Consider the following 17,327-nt stretch of genomic DNA (forward strand, 5'->3'; position numbering starts at 1 on the left):
ATACTGAGGGGGATTATTAGTTGGTAGTCAGTATTGGCTGTAGCAGTGGTGAAATTCTGTTTTTCCTGTCTGATTTGTGTCTGACTATTCACTGTTACACGTACAGACCTCTCTAGATGGCTTCACATCAGCATCAGATCAAAGTGGAGAGTCTCAGCTGCTCTTGTTTGTCTCTTCTCTTTGTGCTGTCACATCCCAGTCTCTCAGCACTGGTTTCCCTGCACAGCCTACTACCTCTGGCTGCTGCACTGCACTCTCCTCACAGACATGGCTCTCCCACTCAGACACTGCTCTCCTTCACACAGCGAGGACAGTCACAGCACCCCCCTTCTTCCTGTGTCTCACCCTGCTCCTCTTTTTCTGACTGGGCAAATCACCCAGATCTGTATCACTTCCGCCTCCACATTGGAAATCACAAGAGTCCATCCAAAATAGTTTCACAATATATATTCCCATGACTGTTATATAGCGACATGTGCCCCTTCTGAGCCTCCTTGGGTCAAGTGATGCCCCTCTTTGGGGGTGTCACATATTCCCCTGCTGGAATGATGCATGTCCCCATGCCATCTAAGTCTCTCACAGAACTTTTTTGTCAGAACTAGTCCATTAATAAGTTGTTATGGTTCTTTACCTATTACATACAATTAACAATAAACCAGTAAAATTAACAAGTAAGAACTCTTAATATCTGTATCTGAGAGGACAAAACCTCGCTTGTATTTCTTTCTAAACTTCTGGGTACAAAAGTGAGTTCTGGTATATTACAGACATCAAAACCTGGTATATTACATTCTAACATTTCTGGTTTGAAAAGAGACACTTGGTTACAAGAAATGTTTATGCCTAACACAACAGGCCAATACATGCTCATTTAGACATATTTATATGGTAATCAAGGGGCTTGGCTATGGGGAGAACCCAACCTCTCTGCCAAGGAGGGAGTCTGTAATTTTTCTCTCCATCTTCCTTTGGACCCGCCGTGCATAGTTTTCATTTTGGTTGACATCTACTTTAAGTTTGGCTCTGATGAGATGGCTCTTGAAGAAATTGGGATCTGCATACTCTTCGCATGTTTGGTGGCACTGATCTATCTTCTTGCTCTGTATCTGGGCCAACCATACTTTCAAATGTTTTATCTTGCAACAAGGCATATGAGTATCGTCTTCTGCTGCTACATGGCTTCCTCCATGTGTTTGAGGTATAGTAGCGTCTCCAGGAAGACCTCTGCTGATTAGAACCCTCTTGATAGGTACCTTCTGCGGGTTTGGTTATGCCAGGGTTGGCCACAATCTGCTGCATATTTGCTGCCTTGAACTGGGACATTACCAGGTCCAGTCACATTAGCTGCCTGTACACCCTTCTCCTCCTTGGACAATATTGAACTCGACCACCTCTAATTCTCCCACACTGTGGAGGTACTTCCTGGGGTTATTCTTCTTGATGTCAGTATAATGTACGAATATGTCTTCCTTTGTATCATTCTGGTTAATGAACCCATAACCATGACGCACATTGAACCATTTGATTGTGCCCAAAAACTTTGGCTGCGCTATCTTGGGTTTCAAGGTCTGTTGAAATGGGGCATAGCAATCCCTTGAATCTAGTTCTGATGTGCCAGACTCAGTTCTACATCCCTGGGCTGCCTTTCTTCCAAGGGTGGACCTATTCTATTTGTTCCCTCCTGAGGTTCGGTCTCCAGCCATGGAGCACGGGTGTTTAAAGGCTTTCCCTGGTTGCAGCCCACGTTCCACATGGCCATAATGGTCACACTTTCGATAAATTGGCCATCCTTGTGTGTCAAAATGATCAGAGGGCCTAAGTCTGCTCTCTTGAAGAGATTCCCACCAATCATGAGAAGGTCTTTGCCACTCATTTTGCCATTTAGTTTCATGCTCCAGTGGCTGGCGCTTGATCAACTTCTGGAGCTCTGTACTCATTTCGGCCATTCCCTGAGTGAGCTCTTCGATTTGTACTTTTAATGCAAGGATATGATCAAGTACCTCAGTTTTGAGCACTTTGAATAACAGCTGTCTTTGGCATTAGGGTTTCTACTACCCCTGAATAATGCATTTCCAGTGGATGTTTACCCTTCTGATAGCCTGGCATCTCGTGAGTCTGATTGGGTCCCACCACTTTGATCGCAGCTTCTTTAAAATCTAGAAAGGAACTATCTGGACTTTGAATCCTCAGAAGGCGTAAATGGGATTTGACATTTTCTCCGCTTGCCCCCTCTATAAATTGGTTTACCAGTATTTCATCAACTTGTCTCACCTCTGTCTCATCTACCTTCTGGATGGCCCGCAGTGCTTCCTGGAGACTGAGGGCAAGGTCTCGCAGAGATTCTCCTATCTGTTGTTTACGAGCATAGAAAAGCATCTTCAATTCTGACACTGTACTTGTAACAAAAGTAGTCGCCAGCCTTTTAAGAATCTGGTCTACTGTCTGTCTCCTTTGGATGGGCCATGACATGACTTCCTGGAGTGCAGTCCCTTTTAACTGTCCATTCAAGATTTCCACTTGTTGTTGATCGCTCAGTGGATATAAACGAAACAGAGCGTGTATTTTCATGTTAAATTCTCCCCAGGTACTGGACTCTGTTCTGTGTGCATCTCGAGTATATGTGGGAAGCCATGGTGCCCCAAAGTGATATGGCAAGGTAATATGATTAACATTAGCCATGACTGGGTGTGTGGCTGAGTTTCCTGCAGCTTGTGTGTCCGTCGACATCCTGTGTGTATCTTCTTGTGTTTGGGTTCTTCCTTCACTTTGGACTCTGCAAATCCTGTTCGTAGACGCCAAATGTGACATCCTTCCCCGCTATAGGGTGACACTCACCAACGATATCCTGTGGATTGGGTAGGTTCTGAGAATCGGGTACACTGCAACAGGGATGTTTTCTCTTTCTTCCTTGGCAGAGAGGTGAAGACAAACCAACCCCAGACCCAAGAATCATACAGGGTTACAAAATCTCAGTTTATTTAATAGGCCACGGTTCTGACTTTAGATGATGGAAAAGTTAGTCCATTCTAAACAGTAAAATGAGTAACATCCATGGTACTATAGCATTTCCATAGGTAGTTAAGATAATTTACCTATAACACATAACCATTTAATTGCGAATCCTTAAATAAGCATTTCTTTTATACTAATAACACTTAAGCAAATCAATATATATTAATTTCACTCTGCCTTAGCTGCTGTAGGACTCACATGTCCTGACTTAAACCTAGTTGAATTGTTCCTGTGAATCTGCCCCCGGATCCATAACAGATTATACTCCTGTTTTGAGTTCACTTGTAAATAACAGTCTTAAAAGGTAGTCCTTGGTGCATTGCAAATTTACAAATATATATGCATATACAGTCAGGTGCATAAATATTGGGACATTGACAGAATTTTCATATTTTGGCCTCTCTTCACCACCACAATGGCTTTGAAATGAAACAAACAAGATGTGCTTTAACTGCAGACTTTCAGATTTAATTTGAGGGTAATTACATCCAAATCAGGTGAACGGTGTAGGATTTACAACTGTTTCTATATGTGTCTCCCACTTGTTAATGGGCCAAAAGTAATGGGACTATCAACTCAAAAGCTATTTCATGGACGGGTGTGGGCTATTCCCTCGTTATTTCATTATCAATTAAGCAGGTAAAAGGTCTGGAGTTGATTCTAGATGTGACATTTGCATTTGGAATCAGTTGCTTTCGACTCTCAATATGAGATCCAAAGAGCTGTCACTATCAGTGAAGCAAGCCATCATTAGGCTCAAAAATCAAAACAAACCCATCAGAGAGATAGCAAAAACATTAGGTGTGATCAAATCAACTGTTTGGAACATTCTTAAAAAGAAAGAGTGCGCCGGAGAGCTCAGCAACACCAAAAGACCACGGAAAACAACTGTGGTGGATGACAGAAGAATTATTTCCCTGGTGAAGAAAAACCCCTTCACAACAGTTGGCCAAATCAAGAAAACTCTCCAGGAGGTAAGTGTATATGTGTCAAAGTCAACAATCAAGAGAAGACTTCACAAGAGTGAATATAGAGGGTTCACCACAAGATGTAAACCATTGGTGAGCCACAAAAACAAGAAGACCAGATTAGAGTTTGCCAAACATCATCTAAAAAAGCCATTACAGTTCTGGAACAACATCCTATGGACAGATGAGACAAAGATCAACTTGTACCAGAGTGATGGGAAGAGAAGAGTATGGAGAAGGAAAGGAACTGCTCATGATACAAAACATACCACCTCATCAGTGAAGCATGGTGGTGGTCGTGTCATGGTTTGGGCATGTTCGGCTGCCAATGGAACTGGTTCCCTTGTATTTATTGATAATGTGACTGCTGACAAAAGCAGGAGAATGAATTTTGAAGTGTTTCTGGCAATATTATATGCTCATATTCAGTCAAATGTTTCAGAACTCATTGGACGGCGCTCACAGTGCAGATGGACAATGACCCGAAGCATACTGCAAAAGCAACCAAAGAGTTTTTTTAAGGCTAAAAAGTGGAAAGTTATGCAATGGCCAAGTCAATCCCCTGACCTGAATCCGATTGAGCATGCATTTCACTTGATGAAGACAAAACGGAAGGGAAAATGCCCCAAGAACAAGCAGGAACTGAAGACATTTGCAGTAGAGGCCTGGCAGAGCATCACCAGGGATGAAACCCAGCATCTGGTGATGTCTATACGTTCCAGACTTCAGGCTGTAATTGCCTGCAAAGGATTTGCAACAAAGTATTAAAAAGTGAAAGTTAGATTTAGGATTGTTTAGTTTGTCCCATTACTTTTGGCCCCTTAAAAAGTAGAAGGCACATATAGAAACCGTTGTAATTCCTACACCGTTCACCTGATTTGGATATAATTACCCTCAAATTAAATCTGAAAGTCTGCAGTTAAAGTACATCTTGTTTGTTTCATTTCAAAGCCATTGTGGTGGTGAATAGAGGCCAAAATATGAGAATTCTGTCATTGTCCCAATATTTATGCACCTGACTGTATATAGACATTTCCATGCAGATAATAACTTTCTGGGCCAGATGTAATCCTCTGCTATAGGTGCTAATTATGTTTGTAGCTGTAATACTGTATTTGGTATTATCCCCACAGAATACTAATCTGTTGGCAAAGCTGGCACTGTAGTTTATGTAGGCAGAGTTCTCTGCTAAGTTTAGGGTGCAGGTGCCATTTACAGTCAGTGGAGCAGAACTCAATCACCTCTCCTGAGGTAAATTACTAGGGCATAGTCACCATACTCCCAAAGATACTGAGGGGGATTATTAGTTGGTAGTCAGTATTGGCTGTAGCAGTGGTGAAATTCTGTTTTTCCTGTCTGATTTGTGTCTGACTATTCACTGTTACACGTACAGACCTCTCTAGATGGCTTCACATCAGCATCAGATCAAAGTGGAGAGTCTCAGCTGCTCTTGTTTGTCTCTTCTCTTTGTGCTGTCACATCCCAGTCTCTCAGCACTGGTTTCCCTGCACAGCCTACTACCTCTGGCTGCTGCACTGCACTCTCCTCACAGACATGGCTCTCCCACTCAGACACTGCTCTCCTTCACACAGCGAGGACAGTCACAGCACCCCCTTCTTCCTGTGTCTCACCCTGCTCCTCTTTTTCTGACTGGGCAAATCACCCAGATCTGTATCACTCCGCCTCCACATTGGAAATCACAAGAGTCATCCAAAATAGTTTCACAATATATATTCCCATGACTGTTATATAGCGACATGTGCCCCTTCTGAGCCTCCTTGGGTCAAGTGATGCCCCTCTTTGGGGGTGTCACATATTCCCCTGCTGGAATGATGCATGTCCCCATGCATCTAAGTCTCTCCAGAACTTTTTTGTCAGAACTAGTCCATTAATAAGTTGTTATGGTTCTTTACCTATTACATACAATTAACAATAAACCAGTAAAATTAACAAGTAAGAACTCTTAATATCTGTATCTGAGAGACAAAACCTCGCTTGTATTTCTTTCTAAACTTCTGGGTACAAAAGTGAGTTCTGGTATATTACAGACATCAAAACCTGGTATATTACATTCTAACATTTCTGGTTTGAAAAGAGACACTTGGTTACAAGAAATGTTTATGCCTAACACAACAGGCCAATACATGCTCATTTAGACTATTTATATGGTAATCAAGGGGCTTGGCTATGGGAGAACCCAACCTCTCTGCCAAGGAGGAGTCTGTAATTTTCTCTCCATCTTCCTTTGGACCCGCCGTGCATAGTTTCATTTGGTTGACATCTACTTTAGTTTGGCTCTGATGAGATGGCTCTTGAAGAAATTGGGATCTGCATACTCTTCGCATGTTTGGTGGCACTGATCTATCTTCTTGCTCTGTATCTGGGCCAACCATACTTTCAAATGTTTTATCTTGCAACAAGGCATATGAGTATCGTCTTCTGCTGCTACATGGCTTCCTCCATGTGTTTGAGGTATAGTAGCGTCTCCAGGAAGACCTCTGCTGATTAGAACCCTCTTGATAGTACCTTCTGCGGGTTTGGTTATGCCAGGGTTGGCCACAATCTGCTGCATATTTGCTGCCTTGAACTGGGACATTACCAGGTCCAGTCACATTAGCTGCCTGTACACCCTTCTCTCCTTGGACAATATTGAACTCGACCACCTCTAATTCTCCCACACTGTGGAGGTACTTCCTGGGGTTATTCTTCTTGATGTCAGTATAATGTACGAATATGTCTTCCTTTGTATCATTCTGGTTAATGAACCCATAACCATGACGCACATTGAACCATTTGATTGTGCCCAAAACTTTGGCTGCGCTATCTTGGGTTTCAAGGTCTGTTGAAATGGGCATAGCAATCCCTTGAATCTAGTTCTGATGTGCCAGACTCAGTTCTACATCCCTGGGCTGCCTTTCTTCCAAGGGTGGACCTATTCTATTTGTTCCCTCCTGAGGTTCGGTCTCCAGCCATGGAGCACGGGTGTTTAAAGGCTTTCCCTGGTTGCAGCCACGTTCCACATGGCCATAATGGTCACACTTTCGATAAATTGGCCATCCTTGTGTGTCAAAATGATCAGAGGGCCTAAGTCTGCTCTCTTGAAGAGATTCCCACCAATCATGAGAAGGTCTTTGCCACTCATTTTGCCATTTAGTTTCATGCTCCAGTGGCTGGCGCTTGATCAACTTCTGGAGCTCTGTACTCATTTCGGCCATTCCCTGAGTGAGCTCTTCGATTTGTACTTTTAATGCAAGGATATGATCAAGTACCTCAGTTTGAGCACTTTGAATAACAGCTGTCTTTGGCATTAGGGTTTCTACTACCCCTGAATAATGCATTTCCAGTGGATGTTTACCCTTCTGATAGCCTGGCATCTCGTGAGTCTGATTGGGTCCCACCACTTTGATCGCAGCTTCTTTAAAATCTAGAAAGGAACTATCTGGACTTTGAATCCTCAGAAGGCGTAAATGGGATTTGACATTTTCTCCGCTTGCCCCCTCTATAAATTGGTTTACCAGTATTTCATCAACTTGTCTCACCTCTGTCTCATCTACCTTCTGGATGGCCCGCAGTGCTTCCTGGAGACTGAGGGCAAGGTCTCGCAGAGATTCTCCTATCTGTTGTTTACGAGCATAGAAAAGCATCTTCAATTCTGACACTGTACTTGTAACAAAAGTAGTCGCCAGCCTTTTAAGAATCTGGTCTACTGTCTGTCTCCTTTGGATGGGCCATGACATGACTTCCTGGAGTGCAGTCCCTTTTAACTGTCCATTCAAGATTTCCACTTGTTGTTGATCGCTCAGTGGATATAAACGAAACAGAGCGTGTATTTTCATGTTAAATTCTCCCCAGGTACTGGACTCTGTTCTGTGTGCATCTCGAGTATATGTGGGAAGCCATGGTGCCCCAAAGTGATATGGCAAGGTAATATGATTAACATTAGCCATGACTGGGTGTATGGCTGAGTTTCCTGCAGCTTGTGTGTCCGTCGACATCCTGTGTGTATCTTCTTGTGTTTGGGTTCTTCCTTCACTTTGGACTCTGCAAATCCTGTTCGTAGACGCCAAATGTGACATCCTTCCCCGCTATAGGGTGACACTCACCAACGATATCCTGTGGATTGGGTAGGTTCTGAGAATCGGGTACACTGCAACAGGGATGTTTTCTCTTTCTTCCTTGGCAGAGAGGTGAAGACAAACCAACCCCAGACCCAAGAATCATACAGGGTTACAAAATCTCAGTTTATTTAATAGGCCACGGTTCTGACTTTAGATGATGGAAAAGTTAGTCCATTCTAAACAGTAAAATGAGTAACATCCATGGTACTATAGCATTTCCATAGGTAGTTAAGATAATTTACCTATAACACATAACCATTTAATTGCGAATCCTTAAATAAGCATTTCTTTTATACTAATAACACTTAAGCAAATCAATATATATTAATTTCACTCTGCCTTAGCTGCTGTAGGACTCACATGTCCTGACTTAAACCTAGTTGAATTGTTCCTGTGAATCTGCCCCCGGATCCATAACAGATTATACTCCTGTTTTGAGTTCACTTGTAAATAACAGTCTTAAAAGGTAGTCCTTGGTGCATTGCAAATTTACAAATATATATGCATATACAGTCAGGTGCATAAATATTGGGACATTGACAGAATTTTCATATTTTGGCCTCTCTTCACCACCACAATGGCTTTGAAATGAAACAAACAAGATGTGCTTTAACTGCAGACTTTCAGATTTAATTTGAGGGTAATTACATCCAAATCAGGTGAACGGTGTAGGATTTACAACTGTTTCTATATGTGTCTCCCACTTGTTAATGGGCCAAAAGTAATGGGACTATCAACTCAAAAGCTATTTCATGGACGGGTGTGGGCTATTCCCTCGTTATTTCATTATCAATTAAGCAGGTAAAAGGTCTGGAGTTGATTCTAGATGTGACATTTGCATTTGGAATCAGTTGCTTTCGACTCTCAATATGAGATCCAAAGAGCTGTCACTATCAGTGAAGCAAGCCATCATTAGGCTCAAAAATCAAAACAAACCCATCAGAGAGATAGCAAAAACATTAGGTGTGATCAAATCAACTGTTTGGAACATTCTTAAAAAGAAAGAGTGCGCCGGAGAGCTCAGCAACACCAAAAGACCACGGAAAACAACTGTGGTGGATGACAGAAGAATTATTTCCCTGGTGAAGAAAAACCCCTTCACAACAGTTGGCCAAATCAAGAAAACTCTCCAGGAGGTAAGTGTATATGTGTCAAAGTCAACAATCAAGAGAAGACTTCACAAGAGTGAATATAGAGGGTTCACCACAAGATGTAAACCATTGGTGAGCCACAAAAACAAGAAGACCAGATTAGAGTTTGCCAAACATCATCTAAAAAAGCCATTACAGTTCTGGAACAACATCCTATGGACAGATGAGACAAAGATCAACTTGTACCAGAGTGATGGGAAGAGAAGAGTATGGAGAAGGAAAGGAACTGCTCATGATACAAAACATACCACCTCATCAGTGAAGCATGGTGGTGGTCGTGTCATGGTTTGGGCATGTTCGGCTGCCAATGGAACTGGTTCCCTTGTATTTATTGATAATGTGACTGCTGACAAAAGCAGGAGAATGAATTTTGAAGTGTTTCTGGCAATATTATATGCTCATATTCAGTCAAATGTTTCAGAACTCATTGGACGGCGCTCACAGTGCAGATGGACAATGACCCGAAGCATACTGCAAAAGCAACCAAAGAGTTTTTTTAAGGCTAAACAGTGGAAAGTTATGCAATGGCCAAGTCAATCCCCTGACCTGAATCCGATTGAGCATGCATTTCACTTGATGAAGACAAAACGGAAGGGAAAATGCCCCAAGAACAAGCAGGAACTGAAGACATTTGCAGTAGAGGCCTGGCAGAGCATCACCAGGGATGAAACCCAGCATCTGGTGATGTCTATACGTTCCAGACTTCAGGCTGTAATTGCCTGCAAAGGATTTGCAACAAAGTATTAAAAAGTGAAAGTTAGATTTAGGATTGTTTAGTTTGTCCCATTACTTTTGGCCCCTTAAAAAGTAGAAGGCACATATAGAAACCGTTGTAATTCCTACACCGTTCACCTGATTTGGATATAATTACCCTCAAATTAAATCTGAAAGTCTGCAGTTAAAGTACATCTTGTTTGTTTCATTTCAAAGCCATTGTGGTGGTGAATAGAGGCCAAAATATGAGAATTCTGTCATTGTCCCAATATTTATGCACCTGACTGTATATAGACATTTCCATGCAGATAATAACTTTCTGGGCCAGATGTAATCCTCTGCTATAGGTGCTAATTATGTTTGTAGCTGTAATACTGTATTTGGTATTATCCCCACAGAATACTAATCTGTTGGCAAAGCTGGCACTGTAGTTTATGTAGGCAGAGTTCTCTGCTAAGTTTAGGGTGCAGGTGCCATTTACAGTCAGTGGAGCAGAACTCAATCACCTCTCCTGAGGTAAATTACTAGGGCATAGTCACCATACTCCCAAAGATACTGAGGGGGATTATTAGTTGGTAGTCAGTATTGGCTGTAGCAGTGGTGAAATTCTGTTTTTCCTGTCTGATTTGTGTCTGACTATTCACTGTTACACGTACAGACCTCTCTAGATGGCTTCACATCAGCATCAGATCAAAGTGGAGAGTCTCAGCTGCTCTTGTTTGTCTCTTCTCTTTGTGCTGTCACATCCCAGTCTCTCAGCACTGGTTTCCCTGCACAGCCTACTACCTCTGGCTGCTGCACTGCACTCTCCTCACAGACATGGCTCTCCCACTCAGACACTGCTCTCCTTCACACAGCGAGGACAGTCACAGCACCCCCTTCTTCCTGTGTCTCACCCTGCTCCTCTTTTTCTGACTGGGCAAATCACCCAGATCTGTATCACTCCGCCTCCACATTGGAAATCACAAGAGTCATCCAAAATAGTTTCACAATATATATTCCCATGACTGTTATATAGCGACATGTGCCCCTTCTGAGCCTCCTTGGGTCAAGTGATGCCCCTCTTTGGGGGTGTCACATATTCCCCTGCTGGAATGATGCATGTCCCCATGCATCTAAGTCTCTCCAGAACTTTTTTGTCAGAACTAGTCCATTAATAAGTTGTTATGGTTCTTTACCTATTACATACAATTAACAATAAACCAGTAAAATTAACAAGTAAGAACTCTTAATATCTGTATCTGAGAGACAAAACCTCGCTTGTATTTCTTTCTAAACTTCTGGGTACAAAAGTGAGTTCTGGTATATTACAGACATCAAAACCTGGTATATTACATTCTAACATTTCTGGTTTGAAAAGAGACACTTGGTTACAAGAAATGTTTATGCCTAACACAACAGGCCAATACATGCTCATTTAGACTATTTATATGGTAATCAAGGGGCTTGGCTATGGGAGAACCCAACCTCTCTGCCAAGGAGGAGTCTGTAATTTTCTCTCCATCTTCCTTTGGACCCGCCGTGCATAGTTTCATTTGGTTGACATCTACTTTAGTTTGGCTCTGATGAGATGGCTCTTGAAGAAATTGGGATCTGCATACTCTTCGCATGTTTGGTGGCACTGATCTATCTTCTTGCTCTGTATCTGGGCCAACCATACTTTCAAATGTTTTATCTTGCAACAAGGCATATGAGTATCGTCTTCTGCTGCTACATGGCTTCCTCCATGTGTTTGAGGTATAGTAGCGTCTCCAGGAAGACCTCTGCTGATTAGAACCCTCTTGATAGTACCTTCTGCGGGTTTGGTTATGCCAGGGTTGGCCACAATCTGCTGCATATTTGCTGCCTTGAACTGGGACATTACCAGGTCCAGTCACATTAGCTGCCTGTACACCCTTCTCTCCTTGGACAATATTGAACTCGACCACCTCTAATTCTCCCACACTGTGGAGGTACTTCCTGGGGTTATTCTTCTTGATGTCAGTATAATGTACGAATATGTCTTCCTTTGTATCATTCTGGTTAATGAACCCATAACCATGACGCACATTGAACCATTTGATTGTGCCCAAAACTTTGGCTGCGCTATCTTGGGTTTCAAGGTCTGTTGAAATGGGCATAGCAATCCCTTGAATCTAGTTCTGATGTGCCAGACTCAGTTCTACATCCCTGGGCTGCCTTTCTTCCAAGGGTGGACCTATTCTATTTGTTCCCTCCTGAGGTTCGGTCTCCAGCCATGGAGCACGGGTGTTTAAAGGCTTTCCCTGGTTGCAGCCACGTTCCACATGGCCATAATGGTCACACTTTCGATAAATTGGCCATCCTTGTGTGTCAAAATGATCAGAGGGCCTAAGTCTGCTCTCTTGAAGAGATTCCCACCAATCATGAGAAGGTCTTTGCCACTCATTTTGCCATTTAGTTTCATGCTCCAGTGGCTGGCGCTTGATCAACTTCTGGAGCTCTGTACTCATTTCGGCCATTCCCTGAGTGAGCTCTTTGATTTGTACTTTTAATGCAAGGATATGATCAAGTACCTCAGTTTGAGCACTTTGAATAACAGCTGTCTTTGGCATTAGGGTTTCTACTACCCCTGAATAATGCATTTCCAGTGGATGTTTACCCTTCTGATAGCCTGGCATCTCGTGAGTCTGATTGGGTCCCACCACTTTGATCGCAGCTTCTTTAAAATCTAGAAAGGAACTATCTGGACTTTGAATCCTCAGAAGGCGTAAATGGGATTTGACATTTTCTCCGCTTGCCCCCTCTATAAATTGGTTTACCAGTATTTCATCAACTTGTCTCACCTCTGTCTCATCTACCTTCTGGATGGCCCGCAGTGCTTCCTGGAGACTGAGGGCAAGGTCTCGCAGAGATTCTCCTATCTGTTGTTTACGAGCATAGAAAAGCATCTTCAATTCTGACACTGTACTTGTAACAAAAGTAGTCGCCAGCCTTTTAAGAATCTGGTCTACTGTCTGTCTCCTTTGGATGGGCCATGACATGACTTCCTGGAGTGCAGTCCCTTTTAACTGTCCATTCAAGATTTCCACTTGTTGTTGATCGCTCAGTGGATATAAACGAAACAGAGCGTGTATTTTCATGTTAAATTCTCCCCAGGTACTGGACTCTGTTCTGTGTGCATCTCGAGTATATGTGGGAAGCCATGGTGCCCCAAAGTGATATGGCAAGGTAATATGATTAACATTAGCCATGACTGGGTGTGTGGCTGAGTTTCCTGCAGCTTGTGTGTCCGTCGACATCCTGTGTGTATCTTCTTGTGTTTGGGTTCTTCCTTCACTTTGGACTCTGCAAATCCTGTTCGTAGACACCAAATGTGACATCCTTCCCCGCTATAGGGTGACACTCACCAACGATATCCTGTGGATTGGGTAGGTTCTGAGAATCGGGTACACTGCAACAGGGATGTTTTCTCTTTCTTGGCAGAGAGGTGAAGACAAACCAACCCCAGACCCAAGAATCATACAGGGTTACAAAATCTCAGTTTATTTAATAGGCCACGGTTCTGACTTTAGATGATGGAAAAGTTAGTCCATTCTAAACAGTAAAATGAGTAACATCCATGGTACTATAGCATTTCCATAGGTAGTTAAGATAATTTACCTATAACACATAACCATTTAATTGCGAATCCTTAAATAAGCATTTCTTTTATACTAATAACACTTAAGCAAATCAATATATATTAATTTCACTCTGCCTTAGCTGCTGTAGGACTCACATGTCCTGACTTAAACCTAGTTGAATTGTTCCTGTGAATCTGCCCCCGGATCCATAACAGATTATACTCCTGTTTTGAGTTCACTTGTAAATAACAGTCTTAAAAGGTAGTCCTTGGTGCATTGCAAATTTACAAATATATATGCATATACAGTCAGGTGCATAAATATTGGGACATTGACAGAATTTTCATATTTTGGCCTCTCTTCACCACCACAATGGCTTTGAAATGAAACAAACAAGATGTGCTTTAACTGCAGACTTTCAGATTTAATTTGAGGGTAATTACATCCAAATCAGGTGAACGGTGTAGGATTTACAACTGTTTCTATATGTGTCTCCCACTTGTTAATGGGCCAAAAGTAATGGGACTATCAACTCAAAAGCTATTTCATGGACGGGTGTGGGCTATTCCCTCGTTATTTCATTATCAATTAAGCAGGTAAAAGGTCTGGAGTTGATTCTAGATGTGACATTTGCATTTGGAATCAGTTGCTTTCGACTCTCAATATGAGATCCAAAGAGCTGTCACTATCAGTGAAGCAAGCCATCATTAGGCTCAAAAATCAAAACAAACCCATCAGAGAGATAGCAAAAACATTAGGTGTGATCAAATCAACTGTTTGGAACATTCTTAAAAAGAAAGAGTGCGCCGGAGAGCTCAGCAACACCAAAAGACCACGGAAAACAACTGTGGTGGATGACAGAAGAATTATTTCCCTGGTGAAGAAAAACCCCTTCACAACAGTTGGCCAAATCAAGAAAACTCTCCAGGAGGTAAGTGTATATGTGTCAAAGTCAACAATCAAGAGAAGACTTCACAAGAGTGAATATAGAGGGTTCACCACAAGATGTAAACCATTGGTGAGCCACAAAAACAAGAAGACCAGATTAGAGTTTGCCAAACATCATCTAAAAAAGCCATTACAGTTCTGGAACAACATCCTATGGACAGATGAGACAAAGATCAACTTGTACCAGAGTGATGGGAAGAGAAGAGTATGGAGAAGGAAAGGAACTGCTCATGATACAAAACATACCACCTCATCAGTGAAGCATGGTGGTGGTCGTGTCATGGTTTGGGCATGTTCGGCTGCCAATGGAACTGGTTCCCTTGTATTTATTGATAATGTGACTGCTGACAAAAGCAGGAGAATGAATTTTGAAGTGTTTCTGGCAATATTATATGCTCATATTCAGTCAAATGTTTCAGAACTCATTGGACGGCGCTCACAGTGCAGATGGACAATGACCCGAAGCATACTGCAAAAGCAACCAAAGAGTTTTTTTAAGGCTAAAAAGTGGAAAGTTATGCAATGGCCAAGTCAATCCCCTGACCTGAATCCGATTGAGCATGCATTTCACTTGATGAAGACAAAACGGAAGGGAAAATGCCCCAAGAACAAGCAGGAACTGAAGACATTTGCAGTAGAGGCCTGGCAGAGCATCACCAGGGATGAAACCCAGCATCTGGTGATGTCTATACGTTCCAGACTTCAGGCTGTAATTGCCTGCAAAGGATTTGCAACAAAGTATTAAAAAGTGAAAGTTAGATTTAGGATTGTTTAGTTTGTCCCATTACTTTTGGCCCCTTAAAAAGTAGAAGGCACATATAGAAACCGTTGTAATTCCTACACCGTTCACCTGATTTGGATATAATTACCCTCAAATTAAATCTGAAAGTCTGCAGTTAAAGTACATCTTGTTTGTTTCATTTCAAAGCCATTGTGGTGGTGAATAGAGGCCAAAATATGAGAATTCTGTCATTGTCCCAATATTTATGCACCTGACTGTATATAGACATTTCCATGCAGATAATAACTTTCTGGGCCAGATGTAATCCTCTGCTATAGGTGCTAATTATGTTTGTAGCTGTAATACTGTATTTGGTATTATCCCCACAGAATACTAATCTGTTGGCAAAGCTGGCACTGTAGTTTATGTAGGCAGAGTTCTCTGCTAAGTTTAGGGTGCAGGTGCCATTTACAGTCAGTGGAGCAGAACTCAATCACCTCTCCTGAGGTAAATTACTAGGGCATAGTCACCATACTCCCAAAGATACTGAGGGGGATTATTAGTTGGTAGTCAGTATTGGCTGTAGCAGTGGTGAAATTCTGTTTTTCCTGTCTGATTTGTGTCTGACTATTCACTGTTACACGTACAGACCTCTCTAGATGGCTTCACATCAGCATCAGATCAAAGTGGAGAGTCTCAGCTGCTCTTGTTTGTCTCTTCTCTTTGTGCTGTCACATCCCAGTCTCTCAGCACTGGTTTCCCTGCACAGCCTACTACCTCTGGCTGCTGCACTGCACTCTCCTCACAGACATGGCTCTCCCACTCAGACACTGCTCTCCTTCACACAGCGAGGACAGTCACAGCACCCCCTTCTTCCTGTGTCTCACCCTGCTCCTCTTTTTCTGACTGGGCAAATCACCCAGATCTGTATCACTCCGCCTCCACATTGGAAATCACAAGAGTCATCCAAAATAGTTTCACAATATATATTCCCATGACTGTTATATAGCGACATGTGCCCCTTCTGAGCCTCCTTGGGTCAAGTGATGCCCCTCTTTGGGGGTGTCACATATTCCCCTGCTGGAATGATGCATGTCCCCATGCATCTAAGTCTCTCCAGAACTTTTTTGTCAGAACTAGTCCATTAATAAGTTGTTATGGTTCTTTACCTATTACATACAATTAACAATAAACCAGTAAAATTAACAAGTAAGAACTCTTAATATCTGTATCTGAGAGACAAAACCTCGCTTGTATTTCTTTCTAAACTTCTGGGTACAAAAGTGAGTTCTGGTATATTACAGACATCAAAACCTGGTATATTACATTCTAACATTTCTGGTTTGAAAAGAGACACTTGGTTACAAGAAATGTTTATGCCTAACACAACAGGCCAATACATGCTCATTTAGACTATTTATATGGTAATCAAGGGGCTTGGCTATGGGAGAACCCAACCTCTCTGCCAAGGAGGAGTCTGTAATTTTCTCTCCATCTTCCTTTGGACCCGCCGTGCATAGTTTCATTTGGTTGACATCTACTTTAGTTTGGCTCTGATGAGATGGCTCTTGAAGAAATTGGGATCTGCATACTCTTCGCATGTTTGGTGGCACTGATCTATCTTCTTGCTCTGTATCTGGGCCAACCATACTTTCAAATGTTTTATCTTGCAACAAGGCATATGAGTATCGTCTTCTGCTGTTACATGGCTTCCTCCATGTGTTTGAGGTATAGTAGCGTCTCCAGGAAGACCTCTGCTGATTAGAACCCTCTTGATAGTACCTTCTGCGGGTTTGGTTATGCCAGGGTTGGCCACAATCTGCTGCATATTTGCTGCCTTGAACTGGGACATTACCAGGTCCAGTCACATTAGCTGCCTGTACACCCTTCTCTCCTTGGACAATATTGAACTCGACCACCTCTAATTCTCCCACACTGTGGAGGTACTTCCTGGGGTTATTCTTCTTGATGTCAGTATAATGTACGAATATGTCTTCCTTTGTATCATTCTGGTTAATGAACCCATAACCATGACGCACATTGAACCATTTGATTGTGCCCAAAACTTTGGCTGCGCTATCTTGGGTTTCAAGGTCTGTTGAAATGGGCAT

The 17,327-nt window shown here is 42.4% G+C and overlaps 3 pseudogenes; all 3 read right to left on the bottom strand.

The window, feature by feature from the left end:
- Nucleotides 1-6,085: 6,085 nt before the first annotated feature.
- Nucleotides 6,086-6,835, bottom strand: LOC148516841 (B box-binding protein pseudogene; annotated as a pseudogene).
- A 4,498-nt stretch (nucleotides 6,836-11,333) lies between these two features.
- LOC148516842 (B box-binding protein pseudogene) lies at nucleotides 11,334-12,083 on the bottom strand (annotated as a pseudogene).
- Nucleotides 12,084-16,577: 4,494 nt separating this feature from the next.
- Nucleotides 16,578-17,327, bottom strand: LOC148516843 (B box-binding protein pseudogene; annotated as a pseudogene).

The sequence above is a fragment of the Taudactylus pleione genome, unplaced genomic scaffold, assembly GCF_031769625.1.
Source record: "Taudactylus pleione unplaced genomic scaffold, aTauple2 ptg000236l, whole genome shotgun sequence".
In the NCBI taxonomy this organism is placed as follows: domain Eukaryota; kingdom Metazoa; phylum Chordata; class Amphibia; order Anura; family Myobatrachidae; genus Taudactylus; species Taudactylus pleione.